Source organism: Grammomys surdaster, unplaced genomic scaffold (genome assembly GCF_004785775.1).
Source record: "Grammomys surdaster isolate TR1022 unplaced genomic scaffold, NIH_TR_1.0 125752, whole genome shotgun sequence".
In the NCBI taxonomy this organism is placed as follows: Eukaryota; Metazoa; Chordata; class Mammalia; order Rodentia; family Muridae; genus Grammomys; species Grammomys surdaster.
The window spans coordinates 730,712-751,969 of record NW_021620584.1 but is presented as its reverse complement, the minus strand read 5'-3'; the positions used below and the strand labels follow the sequence as shown (position 1 = coordinate 751,969).

Below are 21,258 nucleotides of genomic sequence, written 5' to 3'. Positions count from 1 at the left end.
CAAGAAAATTGGGAAAGCAGCACATAGAACAATTTGCTTTTTGAGCACCTGAAATGAAATGTCTGGTTCAAATGGCACCTAGAACTTTGTTTTAGCGGTGAAGGCTGAGGAGGATGGTTCCTGGAGCTTCCAACATTTGGTCCTCTAGCAACTCTAACAAGAGAATCCTAGCAGAGAAGGGGAACCTAGGAACCAGAACTGACTCATGTATTTTCCATCAGCGGCATTGTTTTCTAGTACAGATTATGTGAGAATATTCATTTACTTATGTAAGTTCTATTACTTAAGCTTAAGTTCTATTGATGGGGACAGATAGGGCAGGCAACCTCTTTTTAAGGATGTTTCTCCAGCTCCCTAAACAGAAGTCCCAGGCTGTAGAGATTTCTACAGGGCAAACATTAGTAAAAACACATTCTTTATTAGAAGTGTAGAAGGGGGAAGCCTCAGTTCCATTTAAGCAAAGTTGATACTGTTTGATTTGTAGTAACAGCTTAAACAAAGGACCTCATAACACATTTGTAGATATTAGAGTAGTCAAAGGCTTAGGTATTTCTAAAATATTCCATAAGTCATTCATCTGTTTATAGTTCTTTCTTTCAGCAAAGATTGTTCTTTCTGTGTCAGACACTGTTTAGAACTGGGGAAACAAAAGTTTAAAAAGATCCATAGATCAATGTTAGGTATAAATAGAGTAATTTCTTATCCCGCTGCATGACAATTGCTGAACTAGAAGTAAAAGAAAAGTACATGTGAACACTAATTACTAACATACTAAAGACCAGAATGAAGATTTATCAGCAAAGATATCACTAGAAATAGGATTTTAAGACATTTCTTTAGAGTTAGGAGCAGAGAGAAGCCACATTGAACTAGTATTCAATGAAAAAAAATGTAAGAAAAATGTCTCAATCCTCAAAAGGGTGAAAGATGATAATATCTATAAGAAAACAAAACTGGGAGGAGAGATAGGGCTGGACTTTTGAGGCACTGAAGCAGCCTAGGGTTTGATTCTATGTTTTTAGCAGATAAGAACAGAGAAAATCAAATAACAACAATGTCTTAGTCAGTGTTGTATTGCTGAGAAGAGACACCATGACTATAACTCTTTTAAAGAAAAACATTTAATTGGGACTGGCTTATAGTTTCATAGTTTAGTCTATTATCATCATGGTAGGAAGCATGGTGGCATGCAGGCAGACATGGTGGTTGAGAGGTAGCTGTGAGTTTTACATTTGGATCCACAGACAGTAGAAACACCTGGATTAAGCTTCTGAAACCCCAAAGCTCATACCTTACTGACAAACCTCCTCCAAAATAGCCACACCTCCTCAAACAAAGCTACACCTCCTCAAACAGAGCCACACCTCCTAAAAGTGTCACTTTTTGTGTGCCTATGGGAGCCATTTTCTTTCAAATCGCCATGAACAACAACAAGAAAACCCCAAACAAACTCTGTTTATACTCCCTTCTTGGATACTCATTGATCGTTAAATATATTAAAATTTCAGAAAAAGCACTGCAGTAATTGATTATTTTATTCTCAATTCAGCTGACCAATTAATACCCCTTTCTTAGTTACTTTTCAACTGCTGTGGCAAAGCTCTGTAACCAAGGCAAGTTTAACTTGGGGCATATGGTTCCAGAAGCTTTGAGTCCATGACTATCATATTGGGGGGCATGGCAGCAGGCAGAAATGTATTTCACTGGAGCAATAGCTGAGAGCTTAAAGCCTGAGCTATAATCATAAGCAAGACAGAGAAAGCAGCATTAGAAATGGTGCTGAGATTTTGAAATCTCAAAGCCCATTCCCAGTGACATGCCTATTCCACCAAGGCCACACCTAATCCTTCCCAAACAGATCCACCAACTGGAAACCAAACTATATGAGCCTAGGTGGGCCATCACTTCCATTGAAACCACTACTACTCCTCAAGTCCTTTATCACATGCTGTGCCTGCCAATGACCCTGAAGCTATTGTTTCTTTAAAAATATGAATAGTCTTTAAATAATTAACAGGGTAACATGGAGACACGACGATGTTAAGGTTTGCAAACTAGAAAACTGATCAGATATCATTCAGTTTAGAAAAAATTCAGAGTATTCTGTAGTCTATTTCTGTTGTAATATATATCTCATACATACATGTAACCTGTATGTTGCATTGTGATCTGGAGAGAATTAAAGCTATTTTATCATATGGTAGAGGATGAAACCTTTATGACTTCATCACTCCTCAAAAGCCCCATACCTTGATAATATCCCATTAGGCTACAGATTCCAATGTAAATTTTGCAGAGACACAAACATTCAAACCATATCATGGGAAATTGAGATATCAGGCAGATGGGTAAAGAAATAGAGGAAGCTAAAAATATTACATTTTTAGATTTGTTAAGTAGGCATTCATATTGAGATAGCTGTTAGGAAGTTGGGAAAGAAGATCTGGTACTTAAGAGAGCAGCAGCTGAAGACTGAATATAAAAATCTCTCTCTGTGTAGGTCATTAATGTACTAAAATTGTGGGATTCATGTCTTTGCCCAAAAACACTCATTTATCATGTAAGGTATAAGGAGAAAAAGCTACACTAGTTCAGATATAGAAGTTCATATGTGACATACGTAATTTGTATGTCCTTCACTGAAGTTGGGACTATAAAACATAAGAATATTGTATGGATGTTACTTTAAATAGAAGCTAGTTTGCTACTTTGAAATTAATAGGAAAATATCACATCAGATTTGGCAGTCAGGGATGTATTCTCAGGAATTTTAAAGTGTTTGGTAAATTTTGAAAGATTGCTATTTGCTAATACAAGAAAGAAGTAACATTCTGTCTAGTTATGTGTACCTGATGCTATGTAACATGAAAACGATCATGGAGTGTTCAAGTGTAATCTGAGGATTAGGGGTTCTTAGAGATGACACTAGATATTGATGAACATTGAACTTTAAATGAATTGAATTTTAAATAAAATTACATTTTTCTTCCCTTTCCTCACTCCCAGACCTCCCATGAAAATCCTTCCTTATTATTTTTCAAATTCATGACCCCCTTTTGAAATTGTTGTTTAAGTGTATGTGTGTGTGTGTGTGTGTGTGTGTGTGTGTGTGTATGCACTCACAGATGCACATGTGTACATGTCCATATCAGTGTCTATGAGTATTGCAAAATACATAAATACTGCTTGGTCTGTGTAATGTTGCTTGTATGTATATTTTCAGGGCTGACTATTTGATAATGCATAGCCAATTGCTGTGATCTTTCCTGGGGAAGAATATTTCTGCCACTCTCAGCATCCCTTGGTTGCCTGTAGTTCTTTGTCTAGGGTTAAGACTTCATGAGCTTTCTTCCTTCCATGTTAGCATGTTTACTGGTGTCGTCCTTCATGGTCAAGCAGTCATGTTGGTAAGACTTTATAGGTGTAGCTTCTGACATTACATGGAATCACAGCCTCACAGCAAATTTTCCAGTCCTCTGGCTTTTACAATCTTTATGTCCCTTCTTCTACAATGATCACAAAACATTAGGTAGGGTCATTGTTTAGCAGATAAGTTGAGACTAGGCTCTGTAACTCACATTTTTAGTAGTTGTGGTTTTCTGTAATGGCCTCCTTTTGTTGTAAAGAGAAGTTTCCTTGATGAGGTGTGGATGAAAAGAATAAATAAGAGCTTCTGGAAAGACGTGTCCTTAAGATGAGACGTTAGCAAGGAAGGCAAAGGACCCATTGGAGAATATTGTGAAATAACAACTTATCTGAGGGAAAGTCTTGAGATATTTGGTATATAATAGTTTATGACCTGGTTTGAGGAAAGATAATAGATCTGTGAATATTGGGATAAAATATTAAGAGTGAGGAAATTAGTTGTGAGGGTCTGGTAGTGAAGATGAGTAGCTCATTACAGCCATAGTCTCTTTGGGGATGTATTTCACTTTGGCAGCTAATTTGTACACATGAGGTTAGGAGTATGGCACATGATGAGGGAGTGAAGAATCTGGGAGAGTCCAGTTACAGTGATCTTCCAGGGAAACCTTTCTGTATATTCTGGAAGTCAGAGTCCTTTGACTAGTAGCCTTTTTATGTGCCCTGGCAGGTAGCACTGATTGGAGAACTGATATGTGAATTAAAATTGAGATTCATTTGTCAAAGTTCTTATCTCAAAAATCATACATTAGGTTGTACCTTGGATCCATTTCATTTCTTGAACATATTTCTGGTATCCACTTTAGGGTGACTGGAAGTGTGATCAAAGGTATCAGTGGCGTTAATTTCAGAATTTGATTAGAGCTTGTGAGATTTAGAAAGAGAAAATCTTATAGTACTTGTACTCTACTCAGGCTGACAAATTTGGTTGCATTTTCTCCTGAAAATGGTCTATCTATCTATCTATCTATCTATCTATCTATCTATCTATCTATCTGAGAACATGCTAAACATTTCCTTGAATTTGATCCAAAGATATAAACTTTTAAAAATACTGTGACAATTATCATATAAAATAGCTTTAGCAAATATGTTCTTTATGCTCAACGTTTTTCTTAATAGAGTAAAATAAGGAAACACATGAACTCAATTTCTCTCCAAGTTTATAGATTGTACAGTACTGATTAACCAATTCCAATTGTCATTCTTCCAACAACTTATGACTCTGGATTATTATAAATTAGAATTTTGAATGATATATTATCAAATTTAATGAGTTTCAGAAATTAGAGATCATGAAGAATCACTTGAAGTTAGTTTTTGTAGTACATATTAAATGCCACTCTATAGTTATCATAAAGCATATAATGTAAATGTCTTTATGCCCTTCTTTGGGAATAACGACATATAGCTTTACTTTTGGATTAGTTACAATTTTCAATTGAACTTTGTGAGATTTAATATTCACATATGACAAATATATTTAGGATTGATACTAGGTTTTTAATTAGTCTGAAAGGAAGTGTGTGTGTATGTGTGTGTATGTGCATGTGTGTGTGTGTGTGTGTGGAGAGAGAGGGAGAGAGAGAGAGAGACAGAGAGAGACACAGAGAGAGAGAGAGACAGAGAGAGAGACAGAGAGAGAGAGAGAGGAGGGAGAGAGACAGAGAGAGAGAGAGGGAGGGAGGGAGAGAGAGACAGAGAGAGAGAGGGAGGGAGAGAGAGAGGGAGGGAAAGAGAGAGGGAGGGAGGAAGAGAGAGAGGGAGGAAGAGAGAGAGGGAGGGAGGGAGAGAGGGAGGGAGGGAGAGAGGGAGGGAGGGAGAGAGAGAGGGAGGGAGAGAGAGAGGGAGGGAGGGAGGGAGAGAGAGGTGGGGGAAGAAGAGAGAATTTGTTTTTGAGGTGTGTATGTGTGAATAGTTGTAAATGTGTAGAGATGTGTGAGCACCTATGCTTCTTTGGTTACCAACATCAAGAATCATTTCCTTTACATATAAAAGGAAGGCATATGCACTTTGATAATGATTTCCTAATTAAGTGCTGCATATGTATAAAGCAATAGAGAAATCTCTAAGGAAAAATGTCTGTTTTGTGCTTACTTCTTTGGCCACAGTTGCAACTTATCAAACAGTGTTTTGATCAATGATGTTTATAAAATATTCTAGTCTATATTTTAATGACTTTTAGAACACATGCAATGGTAGCAAATGTGTTAAAGCTGCCTTTTAAAACTTATTTCTACAAAATTATTTGGAAGAATTTAACTCTGGAATCCTTGACAATTTATAAGAAAAGAAGAAACTAAAATATATTTTAAAAAATGTTTCAATGAAGTGGAAAAATATATTGATTTTAGTATCATGAAGTAACTTGATCTTTGAGGCTTTCGATTTTAAGCTATTTCTTTGTGCACAGTGGCTGACTTTCTAATGAAGAGGTGAACAAGGGCTACCATCAGGAGATGATCACACAGAGAACTGTGTCTCTGGTTTTTCTTCTCAGTTTGGTTTGTTGTTTCTTCTGACTTCTGTTATAGAACTTACTTTCCCTGCTTGCTTTGTGTTACTGAGAAGACGAGATCACAGACCTCCCTGATACATGTCTGGGTCATCGGCCTGCGTATCTGTGTTTTTCCTCCTTTCACACTGTATCTTTGAACCAATGGAGGTGGGGTGCATACTCTGAATAAATAGGAGGTTCACTGCTTCTCCTGTAATAGGGGTTCTCATGTGAAAAACTTTTGATTTAGTTATAAGATCTTAAACATGAACATTATCATATAAATTTAGAAATAATCAAAAAGATTTTTTAAGCCATCTTTCTTCTTGTAATTCTGATATTACTAACCTAGAAAATCCCAGAACAGAGTGACTTTCTAGTTGTCTAATTACTCTTGCTTCATGTTTTTCACATGTGGGGAGGAATTAATAGCATGTCAAGTGTTTTACATAGTGTTGAGGTCACATCCCACATTTCATACATGAGTAATTTATACCAGCTTTTCTGAGGAAGTAAAATCATAGCTTCTTAGATATAGTTTCTTATTTGTAGTGACTTTATTTAGTGAACATATTTAGTGAACATATTTATTGCTTTGGATTTACAAGGATCTTTTAGTTTTGTTGACATCATAGTAAACATGCCTCCACTTTGCATCCATGCACATGAGATGCACATATGAAATTTAGGTATGCCTAAATTTCCCTATTCTGTGGCCAGAATGCTGGATTAGATGATCAAGCACCAACAGGCAAGGAGAAAATGAGCCTGGAGGTAGCAGAGAACATGACCTGAATTTTAGAGTCAACACAGAGTAATGGAGAAAAGCTAAGTCCTAACAGTATTGTTTAGGCCTCTGGACCTAGTATAGTTGCAAATAAATCTTACCTGGACTCTATAGCTTATGTACACCAGTGACTGTTTGACAAAGTAGTAAACATGTTCACAGTGTAGGGGTTTTAGTTCTCTATGCCCATATTCCACCTACAACTTAGAAGCATTTTCTTTGTGCTTACACTAATTTAGTTTTGTCTTGGTTGTCACTATAATTCTGATGGAAACAGATTTTCATCCAGTCATCATAGGAAAAAAAATTCCCTAAGTTGTCTTCAGTACGCTAAATAATGGTAACTGAAAGATACAAACTAGTACTTGTAAAGTTATTTTATTAAAAAAAAACAAAAGCAGGGACTTCTGGTATGGGCCTGAGCACAGAGCAGATACCAGGCAGCAGCTCTGTACCCAACCCCACAAAACCCAGAGGAAGAGAGCCTACCAGGAGCTCTAACCCAGGCAGTATCTTAGGTAAAAATGAATCACCCATGATGTCTGCTGTTAGAAGTTCTAATCCAGATGCTGGTCTCCGAACTTATACTACTCAAACCTTCGACTGGCCATTGACAAGAACATCAAACAGCTAGAGATTGACATCACTAATCTGAAGAAATCCCTCGTTTTGCTGTCTGAAAAGACCTCCAAAAATTGCAAAGGACTTTATTGGACTTGCTTTACTCTTTTACAACAGAAAAGACTGTGTACAGCTCTTGACTGTGTACAACCCTTAAAGAAGAACGTTGCCTTTAGATAGACAAGACAGTGATGGTTAAAGAGAGCATGAAAAAGATCAGAGAAGGCCCTGAGAAAGAAAGAAAAAGAAAAAAAGAAAAAGATGAGTGCTGGTACAAGAATTGGTTTTCAACCTCTCCATGGTTGTCACTCCTACTTCCTCCCATCTTGGGACCATTAATTGGGTTATTTTTGCTTACTTCTTTTGGTCCCTGTGTCTTAAATAGGCTGACTAACTTTGTGAAGCATCAGATAAATAATTTGGTAGCAAAACCTATTCAGATACATTATCGTAAGTTAGCTATGGAGGACCACAAGACTCAAGATGAGGTTGTAACTCTATCCAGGGTGTTCCCAAAACCCATCTCAAACCCAACCTAAAAGAGGGGACTTCCACCCCTAGACCTAGCAGAGAGGGGCCACCCAGAAGCCCCTCTGACTGGCGATCTGAATTCTTGCTTAGGCTGTGAGGCTAAGCACTGCAAGGGAATATAAATAAAAGTTAAAAAAATCTCTCTGGGTTCCCTGAGGGACAAGCCTGACTGAATAGGGATTGATGTCAAAAATATCCCCTCTCCAGGAAAAAGACATCGGGATGAGTATGGCCCTCATGCCTCACTGAACAACGACAGGGGGACCAGAGCCATTACAAAGTCCCCTTCAATTACTGGAGGTCAGGCCTCTATCCCCGCCTTTGAAAGATTAGAATCGCCATAGCCTTTCTATACTTAGAGAAGGGAGGAGATGTCAGGGACAGCCCTGCTTATACACTGAAGCCTAAAATCAGCCATAGGCCTAAAATCAGCAATAAGCCTGTCATACATGTATACTAACACCAAGTCTTGGGTCTCTGTGGAAAAACATTGAAACAGATGGCTATAAGCTATTGTAAACAGGCAGCTTTTGTGGAAATTTACCAGCATGAGTAGTCATAGACCTTGTAAATAGGTAGCCTTGGCAGATAATACCAACTTAGATAAGGACAAGTGAATCATAGGCAGAGTCATAGTGACTTGTCCCCTGAACCTTCACCCAGCCGATACCCTGTTCTGAAAGATATCTGTACTCCCCTGAACACCCATGCCCCAGTGTCATCCCCTTCCCACGTCCTGCCTTTTTGTGTTCATAACCCCTGTGTGAATAAGTAAAAATTACTATTTGATTTAAAAAAAAAACTTTTTAATATGTAAAAAAATAAAATAGTGTGGGTAAGTATAGGGTCACAGATGGAGATAAACTTTTTCAAAATATATACCTTGGGGTTTCCATACCTACATTTAAAATTTTGCTTGATTAGATAAAAAGTCACAGGAAGCTAGGTTGAAATCTCCAAGCCAACAAGATGATTTGCTGGTTCTTAATTAGGTACTAGTGATAACCTATTCCATACCAAGAAATGCATTACTTGCTCCTTTCGTGGATATCAGTGACATTTTCTTTATCTCCCTTTCCCCCCAGTTTAGATCCTCCTGTTATGAGAAGCCAACAGTCCAACAGCAGCTCTTTTGTCACTGCCTTTGTGATAGTACCGTTCCTGCTTTCATTTTTAAAGTCAGTAGTAACTTGCCTCACAGGTGGTAAGGATTAAATAATATAATGCATGAAAATCAGTTCATATACCTAGGGGATTAAATACTCAAGAGACATAAAAAAAAGAAAAAGAAAAACAAAAGGAACAACAACAACAACAATAAAGGAGAATCTTTCTAGTTATAGTTAACTTGAGAACCAAGGGTTGGGAACTGCGGGTAAAGCTGAGCTAGAAACTTTGTCACAAAGATAGTAGGAGATTGCAGATTTGCAGAGGAGCTGTTAGGTCCTGGTGGCTGTGTGCAGAAGGGTGCTGGCAGCTCTTGGAAGTTGGAAGAGAGATCATTTTTTTTTTTAATAGCTTTGAACAATAGCAGCCTCGGCTGCTTCTTGGTTTTGGCATGATAGCCTGCTTCTGTAGGGTGGGAGACAATGGTTCTACCTTTTATGTTACCGAGTTACTGGAAAATTTACTATAGTAGGCATATAATACTAGTAAATTTTTTAAAGTAAACTTTAATTCTAGATATGACTTTTCTAAAATATTTTCCTTGTCAGGATGGTTGTAGGACTATGATGTATAGGCCAACGGTTTGAACTTTTACTTCCTTAATCATGCTTTGTCTCATAGCTGTACTGAGCTCTTGCTAACAAGATTATGAGTGCCATAGACTTTTAGGTGAGGAGAAACTGCCTTTTCTTTTCCTTAAAAGTGTAGACAGTAGAGGTAGATTTGGAAGGGGGTAGTTATCAAGATTATCATAAGTAATACCACATTTTTTCTTCTTAATTTGGAACCAACTGAACTGGGAGCATAAAGGGCTCAATATATTTGCTTTCTTATAGAAAAGGCCAGGAAATTTGTGGCTTAGACAAATGATATTATGTCCTGTCCATTGCCTTCTAGCTTTAGGGAAATTGGGCTTGTAGTATCAATGACCAGTCCATGTATAGGTCTGTTGGATCACTCACCTTTATCACCTTTTCTTTGTTGAAAGAGAGGGTATATAAACATGTATTTGACTCCTGTTTATATAAATTCCTACTTAAAGGCCATCATGCTAGAGCTAGCTACTTGTAGGCGCTGGAGATTTGTGTATTGTAGCAGCTTATGTATCTTTTGGGGAGTTTGACAAAGGATTGTCAATAAACTGGTTGTTAAGGTAATTATTTTTTTAGATATTATTTTACGGTTTGTTTTTTTTTTTTTCTAATTGACAGATACATTTCCTCTAGGAGGAAATGCTGGGTACTTTGGGACATTGAAAAAATGTACGACATAGAACACTTCTCTCAGTGATTTATATATAGCTAAGAAACCCATACTCATCCTATACTACTGTGTAGAATTTTCTTGGCCACACCCATTAACATTTATGTTTCCTTATTCTTTCATACACAAATCTCATCATTAAATGCTAATTAGTAAGTAAAGCAATGTTAACTTTTAGTATTTGAGGGTCAACTTATTAAAGTTTTAGCTGCCTATATGGAATTATACTGTAGTGAAAATTTTTGTATGTTTAAATGTTAAGGAGGGCTAAATTGACTTTTCTTTTAAATTAATTTTTTAAACAACATAATAAGTTAGTCTAGTACCAAAATTATAGATTTCATTATAACATTTTCATACACCGACATCATACATTGTTCTGGTTCTACTAATTTTGATATGGAGTTCTAAAACATAGTTGGAAAAATCAAAGTACATTTTGTGCATTCCCTCTTCTCTATGGTGCAGAGTAATTAAACTTTCTTCCTTCTATGTAATTCCAACAGAATAGTCAGGCTTTGAGTGCTGGTAGTAAGTAAAGGTCTAACTATTGAGACATTTTTAACAGAACCTGCAGACAGGAATGGCTTTGCAGGAGTGTGTTTCATGAGACTCACAACCTAAAGCAAGTCAATTTTTTTATGAGCTAGCGATCAAATAATTCAACAGCTATTGTGTTAGGCAGAAATGTTCTTGAATTTATAACAAAGTATGATTTTATTTTTTATAAGTAGAAAATAGTCCTGTTATTAAACTTAATTTGTTTTCTAGTCATCATTTTTATCAGTATGCCTTGGCTCACCAGTATGAATATACATTTCCTGTTACTTCCTGATAATTCTGTGTAGTGGAAGGTTGATGGGGCAAGCAACAGAAAGCCCTGCTTGAGAGTAGCTTCATGTGTTGCTCGTCATCTGTCTTTTAAACAAATTGGATGGGAGAGGTTCTTAGTGCCATCTGGAAGCTGAATTAGATTTGTAGCTCCAAGAATTTGTACACAAGATTAGTTTGCCTACACTGAACCTATATTTTCTTCTATTAAATCATTCTTTTGGGGCCAGGGGCCTTACCTACCATGTTTGCATTCATATTCCAGTGGCTACTTAGCAGAATGATGGTCTCACTGTGAAGCTGATATTCTAGAAATTATTATGAAATAGAAGTAAATGTAGTGTGTTAGTAATATGTTCATCAGTATAACAGAATGCCTTAATATCAACTTAAAGAAGAAAAGACATAGTGTTTGAGAGATTGACCCATGGTGGTTGTTTTGTGGGCCTTGTGGTTAGGCAGAGACATTGTGTAAGGATTATTGAACAGAGCTTTTTGGAAAGCTGTCAGGACACAAGGTGATAGGAAGTATCTAGACAAAAAATATATCTGACAAAGACCTCAGTGTACTTACACCTTCCAACTGAAATCTTCTTTCCAAATCTCCATCCCCTCCTACTAGTTCATTCAAATTCAAATTTTGATTCTATCAATGGATTAAAAGCATGGATTAGATCAGAATCCACCTAATCTAATTATGTTTCAAACACACACACACACACACACACACACACACACACACACACACACACGTTTTACTAGTCTTTTAGGCTATTCATAATCCAATCAAGTTGGCAACAATTATTAACTATCACAGGGAGAGAGAGAGAAAGAGCATGCGTGCGCACGCGCACGAGAGAGAGAGAGAGAGAGAGAGAGAGAGAGAGAGAGAGAGAGAGAGAGAGAGGGAGATCCCTGAATTATGTGTTAGATGGTGTATGACAGTTACTACATAGACTAAAGAGATGCATACTGATTGAGATCCTGTATAAAACAGCTGTTGTCGGATCTATTCTGCACCTAAGGTAGTTATTCATTTCTCTGCCCTTCATGAATCCTTCCAAAATGATTCTACCTCAGCATGTGTTTTCTGGCATTTCTTCTGAAACTGGGAAACCTGAAGCCAAGGACCTATTAGTGCCTAAAGTCTGGGATGCTAGAGCTTTGTCATCCTTCGTCTGAGCTCTCACTGCTGTGAAGCAGCCTTAGAACCAGAGAAACATGCCAGCTGTAAAGTCCTTCTGGTTTTGGTCCCAGTGCACTTAAATTAGAACATTATTTTGGACACTCTATTTTAAAAAAACTGTTTCAGAAAGCTAATTAATGTTCTTTATTTATTGATGACAGGTCAGAAAAAAACGTTTTATGTAGTCACTGTCCTGAAGATATAATGTAGTGTTATTACCACATGGTAGAGTCTCATGAGTGCTTCTAATGTGACTGAGTTAATGGAAGATTCTACTGACTTTTGTGCTTTCCATACATACTTCACCACTATGTATTTAAGCATTGCCCAGAGATAGACTGAAATATTGGTTAATAGTCCTATATGTGGATGACCCTTTACCTTTCACTGATCATATGGGAAAATGGATTCTTATATGTGTTATAAAACTGAAAAAAATGCTTCCACCTTTTTTAGAAGCCAATTAAGAGAGACTGAGGCAGAGTTGGTCCAAAATTGGTATTATCTAGTGCTGTATGAAGCCACGCATCATGATTACCTTTAGTTGTCAATTTGATCCATGGAGAGATCCATGGATAGAGATCTAATGGCCTTTGGAGATGTCTGCTGGGGCATTTTCTTGATTTATAACTGACATAGGTGGACCCAGCCAATGGTGGTTAGGACAGTCCCTGGGCAGGTGAGCCTGTGTTGTATAAGAAGGTAGCTTGGGTAGTGAGCAGAGCAAGCTCCTTCTTTGTCTCTGCATTGGTTTCTCCTGAGGATGGATTGCAACTGTGAGCTGATATAAAACTTTGACCTCATGTTATTTGATTATGGTATTTATCACTTCAACAGAAATGAAACCAGGACACCATGTGCTATCCAAACCTTGCAAACTATGTATATTGCTGTGTGGGACAGTGAAAAGGATAGCTTGGTTTCTGGTGGAGCTAGAGATGGCCAGGGACCCTGCAAGGGATGGAATACATTTTGCAATGCTCCCAGAATCCAGGCTCCTGACACGTGGCCAAAGACCTCCATTGATCATTGCCTTTCAGTCATGTAGAGCAATGCCCCTACCAGCCCCTCCACAGGTAAAGGGTGTGACTACAGGCCTCAGGGCCTCAAGAGATCTACATACTAATGAGATACCTGAAGGTCAGAGGGTAGCCAATTAAGCATTCCTCCTCAGACCCTCCTGCCTCCTCCCTCCCTATTTAACTCAGGTCTGCTCTGAGTTTTGGAGAGTGCAGCCAGTTTCATCTACTTTCCACTATGTCAAAAAAATCTTGTAAAACAATGGACTTCATTATGTTCCCCCCCCCCCCTGTGGGGAACCATGGAGAAGGCCTTTAACTAATGAGTCATTGCTGCCATCTAATCTCCCACCTAAGGATTTCTCTACATTCCCACCAAGGAGCCCACCAACTCAAGCAAGCTAGCCCACCCAGCAACCCAGCCAATCCAGTACAAGTAACAAAGAGTGTCTTTCCTGTGGAGCACTGTGGGTTTCCCTCCCTTGTTTCTCTCAGCTTCGGGTCAGACCCGTATGCCCCCGCATCTCTGTTCTTCCACAGCACCCCAGCAATGTCAGGGAGCCCAAGGACAGACCACCAGTCAGTCAGGCCGCCTAGGCCAGCAGGAGATGATCACTCAAAAGCCCTGCTCCCTAATAAATTCCGACTGAGATCTCCCCACGCCCCAGCGGATCCCACAGCATCTGCCCAACGCGGTAGAGTGAACTCAGGCAAAATCCCACACTTCTGCTGCCCAGAGTCGCGGTTCTAGCCAACTGGGGTGGCAGACCCAAACAAACCACAATTCCGCCCAACAGGACTCACGCCCACGCCCACTCAAGAACTAACAGCCCCGCATTGCTGATTGTGCTTTGTGGATAAGAAAGCTCTGGCTCAGAGACCCTGCTGAAGCTCTCACGAATGACAAAACACAGAACCTCGATATGAGGTCATCCTGTTTCTGAAGCGTTCTGTTCTCCATCCTTGTCAAGGGGACTGAGTAATTCAGGGTGCTTGGGCTGAGAGTCTAACAAGAGCTTTGGGAGTGAGGAAGTAACAAGTAGTTCTTTTCCTAAATTCTTAGGTGATGTTGAGAACCTGCTTTTATTCTACCTGAGTTTGCCCCAAAATTGATCTAATCACTTGGAGTCTATTTTAATTTTCATAAAGAACATGAGCTTCCCAGAAAAGAGGTGGCTCTGAAAGTGCTCAGTGTCATTCTTGTATACTGTGAAAGCTGTGCAAGCAAGCAGCTCCAGGGTATAGCACTGGGGCTTTCCTGGTTCTTCCAAAGATGTTTCCAAGTGGGAGAGTCATTTCTAGTAGGTCCTCACAGAGGTAGCTTGTGGGTAAGAGGAGAACATGACAGGGAGTGCAGAAGGCTGGGAAGGTGCACGGCTTGTGGGTAAGAAGAGAACATGACAGGGAGTGCAGAAGGCTGGGAAGGTGCACAGATTGGGGAGATGTACAGGCTGGGAGAGACTCTGCTGCTGCTCCCACCTCAAGCCACAAACATGGATACATTTCTGAAATTTTATCAGAAAAGACATAAAGGTGCCTGCCTCTGTGTGGAAGGTTGTGGATTATGGCTTTATGGATTGGAGAGCTCAAGAAGTCCCAGGAAACTCATCTGTTTTTGCTAGTAAAAGAGAGAGAAAAAAAGCTGATGTTTACAACTGTTTTAAAGGGTAGAATATTAGCTTTGGGATGAACTCTGACAGACAATTTGTTTTTCTCCTTTATTGTAAAAATCATGACTTTTTCTACTTGTTTCCTGAGAGTCGTCTATCAATACAACATTTATTCATGGAGCACAAAGCGTTTCCTTGAATGGAAGGAGCATCAGAAATGTGGTACCGACTGCCTTTCTGAGAAGGAGTTGAGGGTGCAATTACCTTGCTAGGCAAACAGTAATGACCAGCCCTGAATGGCCATAAAGTTTGTTTTGGTCTTCCTGGTCAGGGTCTTAGTGGAACTGCTCTGAGATTTTAGAACTTAGGAAAGATAGTCTATATTTGAAGTTCTAGCACTCACAGATAGACTTTGGGTTTATACTGCCTGATTTTTGACTTTCAAATGTATCTTTTGCCTTGTGTAAAGACAAAACAATGGAGGGCACTGGTCAGAACCCAGGTTTATTCAGATCTGCTAGTTATGGCTTATGTATTTGTAAGAATAACTACATTCAGGTAGTTTTATGTTATTCCCATTAAAATCAAAGGAGTAACTTTTCTGGCCATTTATTTTTTCTAGAAATGTTGTCCATGTCATTAGACTTTGGTCAATCTTTCTGGAATATACTCTAAAATTATTGCTTTTTATTATTACAATATTTTTTTGTAGCAGCCATAAGCAATTTTATGTTTTTTGTGGCTGGCCACTGATTTATTTTTTTAAATCTGGAGTGGATTTTGTATCATACCTATTTTTGCATTTGTAGCCATGAAAGAAGCATTCATTTTAGGGAAAAAAGTTTCCCACCATGGCTCTAGAGAAGTAACAATAAGCCCTTTAGTGTGTGTGTTCAGATCAGGATGACACATGGTAATCCAAGTTCAATTAGTGAATGGTGCAATACTCCATAAAGTCTTAGCACCTACTTGGACAGAAACTGGAACTTAGGGGCTAAATATAAAATATCTATTTTTCTCCTAGTAAGATTCTGACCAACTTATTCAATATATTGGATGCTTACAATGATAACAATATCTGCTGCTTATACTGCTACAAGGACCAGATGAGATCTCTGTGAAAATAGAATGTAATAATAATGTTACTGAGGACTCCTTGAAGACTCCTGAACACGTATGTGGTGTGCAGAGACTCTAAAGATCAGTATAGAATGTTTAATCAAAGCCTGTCTGAAAACTAATGTTCTAGCGTTTGTGTAATTGATGTTTAGAATACATTATTAGACCCACATAATACCATATAGCTTCAGAGCCTACTGGACCTTGTAGCTTTAAAGTGCTAATAAAAGCTTAATTACTTAATAAACTTCTTAGGAAAGACTGTAGCCAATGTTTGCCTTTCAGTTTCCTGGGAAAGAGATTGTCTGCAGAAGCATCTTAATTGAAAAGAGGACCAAGCTTTGACCTCTATTTTGAAAACCTGGGTTCTGATTCTGCCAGGTTTCAGGAAACTGGTCAGCTTTTAGCCTTGAGTTTTATCACTGGCTGTAAATGAGTCTGATTCCTGTTCTGCCTGGTTGTTAATACCACTGGCAAGCCTATGTGGAGATGAAAACAGAAGGAGTGCCAAATGCATTGGAGAACACGCTGCATATCATGCTTTGGTGAACATCCTTTGTTTTCTCATGATGATTCATTTTAGGTGTGAAAAACATCACTCCTAAAATGAAACAAGAAGTGTGTCAAGATATTTGAGATGTTTTACCGGAAACAAACCATGTCATGAATGTGAGGAAGACAACAGAGTAGAATAATCATTACAAATAGCTGCTTATCACCTGAAAACGATACTAACCAACAATTTGCATTTCTTTAAATCCTTTTTGTTAGCGATAATATCCCTTTCCCTATTTCTTAAAAAGGCAATTATCACATAAAATGGTTTATGATAGAAGTGTTGCTGCTTTTCTGGCATAAACTATGCAAGAATTTTATTGTCATACACAGCTTCCCTCTCAATCACCTGACATTATATTTACACTGTAACAAAAATCTAGTAGAGGCGGAGCTTAAATCTCCAAGATCTTGTCTATGTTAAAAAGCAATTTTAATTTCGTTACAGTTTTCCTCTCCTACTTCTTGCCCATAACAATTTCAAATGCAGTTAAGGTAAGAAAGTATAATATGTGGTGTTTCAAAGAAGAAAATACCATTTGATTTTAGAGCCAGGCAGCCTTTCAGTAACTTGCCCAGCATCAGAAAATCCCAAGTAGAGAGACTAGCCCCATCTTAGTTTGAATAAGAAAAATTCTGATTGAATGAGAGTAAAGAAAGCTGGTGAGGCTCTGGCATCAGGAATGGTGAGTGGATGGCAGAGTAGGATCTTGATTAGTGCAGTGGATTACCTACCACGTGATCATTTGTGAGAACCAGGAATAGGAAAGATAGCAAGTGCCATCCACTCACCTCATTTTCTGCTTTTTACTAATAATTTGGCATTTTAAATTAGCTTCTTTAGATTAGATGTCCAAACCTGGATTCTTGAGGTACGGTGTCTGGGACCTTAAATTTTGTCTCTCTTCTTGGATGAAAGCAAACATACCTTACAAGCAATAGGTCATCCAGGCTCATATGTCTCACCTGTAACAAAATCTGCTTGTGTAATACACCTCTTCCAAAGGACTTTGACGGACTTGACAAGTAAATCTCAGTCTGGATGATCACCAGCTACTACGGTTCTTTTCTATGACAAGTCCACGTTGTTCATCTTCTGAACAACACAATCCACACAATCGTAGTAGTTAGTGTATCTTAGTTTGTAAGTAAGCGTGCAATCCCCATACTTAGCAAACAAACTGCTGTCAGAGGAATAGAAGCTAGGAAAGCTCACACACTTTGCTGGGTTTCCTTTGTAAAAGATATCACAGATACACATTTCCACCTAGAGCCAAGGCAATCAATCACATCATGGCACTTGCTGTCTTTCCTATTCCTGGGTCTCACAAATGATCACGTGGTAGGTAATCCACTGTACTAGTCAGGATCCCACTTTGCCATCCACTCTACTTGGGATCTTCTAATGCTGGGCGAGTTACTGTAAGGTTAGGTAAATATCTAAAACTACTAATATGTTGACTAGAAGACACCACAGTATGGCTTGTATTTAATAGTTCAGTATTATTTCCATTAGCTAGCCTTGTATAATTGGCCATGTGGGTTCCAGATTTCATTGAGAGCTTTTTCCATTATTTTACTTATGTCTGTCTATATTTTAGGAAATGACTTTTCCATCATCTTTGTCCATCTGCTGGTGCATTTTTGTTCTATCAACCTTTGGTGCTCTCACATCATTTCAGTCTTTTTAAAAGAAATATCTGCTTTTTTTCTAATGGTCCATAGCTTGCACTGAATTCTGGGAAATAGAATTAAAACAATGAAATTGTTTATTGTCTTAGATTTGCAGTTACAGAGAAAAATGTCTATATTGGATACAATTTTGTCTAACCAGCCCAGCTGCTCTTACTAGGAAATCAGAGGGCTGGGGACACTCAGAATTGCCACACAAGGTCATGATCTTACTAACAGTAAACAAGACTAGAATCAATTATGTATACATATGTATATATACTTCAAGGATTTTAGTCGGAAGTGCCTTTACGTTATTTATTTTCAAGCTCAATTTGGTAGTGATGCCTCTGCTTCTCATGGATGGGACAGTGATTTAGATATCACAGTGATAACAGAATTTTTATTCTTTTAAAGCAGGTAACAAATTGGCAAGTGACAAATACGTGTGAAATACTGCCATGCTCACTGGGAAGGATAGGGTCTACAGGACATTAGAGAAATCCCTAAAGTCATCTAAACACACCCTGGTTCAATATATTTAGTCAACATTGTAGAAGCCCATGGCTGCCTCTGTATTTAGCCCCTTTGATGGCATTTGTCATATTTATTCTGGTTTGAAATATTTCTTGTATCCTTCAGTATGACTTTTGTCCCATGAGTTTTCAGAGCTATGTGGAATATCAGGTGTCACTCATATTACCTCATCATCTTACCAAGGAAAGGAATACAGGTGATTCAGTGATTGGCTCAAGGTCAGCCCATCAGCTGACTGAACTAGGTTTGCATGTTCCTAGTCTTCTTTTCTTCCTTCTTCCTTTTTAAAGGAAAAAAGGAAGGAAGGGAAGAAGGAGGGAAGGAAGGAAGAAGGGAAGGAGGGAGGAAAGGAAGGAAGGAAGGAGAAAAGGAAGTGCAAACACCAGGAGTCTGGATGTGATTGTATATACCTCTGATGAAAGCATTAGAAAAAAATGTCAGTTTTAAACAACAGACATCACATTAAAGCTTCCTTACCTTAGGTTTGTTTCATTTTCTTTGGTTTAAAGGCTCATTTCATATTGTATGGTGCTACAATTTTTTATCTTATTAGATAAAATTTCAATTCTTCTCTATTTGAGTGACCAAGCTTCTTCAGAGACACAGAAGCAATGCATTGATTATGGAACTGACTTCTATCACTAGTTATGGAAGTGGAGAAAATCCTCCTGTGCTCTGTCTGTCAGATGGAGAGTTTGGAAAGCATGCTGTAAATCTGAGAAGGAAGGCCTGGGAATGTGGTCCAGTCGATCACAGTAGGTTTTGCTAGTGGGGCATGTGGAAAGAAGGACTGCCTTCTTAATGGTGCCTGGGAATCAAAGGGAGAGACTACCATCACAATCCCCTTTTAGGATGTGTCTTCAATAACCTAACTTCTTTCTACAGCCTCCCTCCTCCTCCAAAGTTTTGCCACTTATGAGGGGTAGACTACTACACATTATCTTAGCTAATAAACTGAGAAGAGATGTAGGGTTACTTCTAAGTGATAACGTTTCTCAGTCTACTCATTCATATGGTAGTCTCTTCTGGAAAGTACCTCATAGCCATATCCAGAAATAATGCCCCACTAGCACCACAGGCTCAGGTCAAGCCATTTAACATATGGGGTTCTGTGAGACACTCCTAAACAATAGCATTCTGCTAACCCAGGTTCTAATTCACTGGTCATAACTGGAGTTGTTTATCCTGAAGGCCAAATGCGATGATATCTGCTAGACTTTGAAGCCCTTATTGGGCCTGATCAAGTTTTATGTAGTGATGGCAGTGTAAAAAATAGCTTCTTTAACAGTCAGAAACTTCTGCTCTAGCTTTTTAGATTTTTTTTCCCTCTTCCCTGGGATCCTAAAAGGAAAGGCACTATGAGGGTAGGGAAAGTAGAGGAAGCAGAGCTGTATCATACAAAAAGGCTCTAGAGCATGCAGAAGCCTTACAAATTGTCTTTATACTCTAATACTTTTGGAAGCTTTGCATTACTCTAGAACAGAACCCTTAGTCCAGTTTCCCCTTTAACAGAAACCACTTTCCATTTGGTACTCGAAAATATATTCAGAAATGTCATGTTAAACTTTATGAAGTAAATGTTTTATATAAGGTTCACTTTGCTGATAGCTCAAGCTGCATAATTAGACTTTGACATACTGCTTACGTTTGCCTCCCTCCTGTTTTAGATGGTATAGCACTCACAGAGTTGTTCATAGTTTGATCTATTCTTCTACCCTGCCCTGTTCAGTTGCTTCCTAATATGCCCCAATGAAAATGTTGACTTAATTGTGAATTTATTTTGAGAAATTCTGTTAATTTTATGAGGTTGCTTGATAAAATTTCAGTCCTTGCAGTCTGCTGTAAATCGTGAGTCAGACTGTCTCATAGACAGTAAACATAGACAGACAGTAAACAATTTAAATCAGACCATTCTTGATGGTGTTTAACATTAATGCGTCATAGTAATATACATCTATTCTTATAATAAATAAATTGAATGATTTTTCTGTTGCTGCTAAGCATTTAATTATGCATGCACTTAAAGATAAAATTGCAATAGAAAATGTAATAGAGGTGGATTTTTATTTTTGGTGTGACCTTAGCAAGTTAGAATTAGATAAGATAGAGAAGAGAGCATTCTTTCCTCGCATTCTGTCTTGACTGGCTTTTCTTTTTAGGTTCCTTTTGTGGCAGGATAGTCCTGTCTCCACAGGGGCTTTTGGAATTACTTTGAATTCCTGTCAGGCTATGGAAAAGCACTAGGGGCCCTGTGAACCTTTACTAATGCTGCCAGAGGGTTAACTGACTGGATTTGTTTTTCTCTAAGTGTTAGTAGGTGCCTCTGGTAATCTTTTACTGTGCAGTAATAAATTGTCATCGTTCACATATCCAGAACTGTAAGCACGTGCTCCTTCTACTGTGAAGGAGGAGATCTTCTAAATTGCCAGAGGGAAACACTT

The 21,258-nt window shown here is 38.4% G+C and overlaps 1 protein-coding gene across 1 annotated transcript in view; it reads left to right on the top strand.

The window, feature by feature from the left end:
* The window catches only part of Iqcm (IQ motif containing M), a 301,176-nt gene that overhangs the window by 7,237 nt on the left and 272,681 nt on the right, over window positions 1-21,258 (top strand). The window lies entirely within an intron of this gene.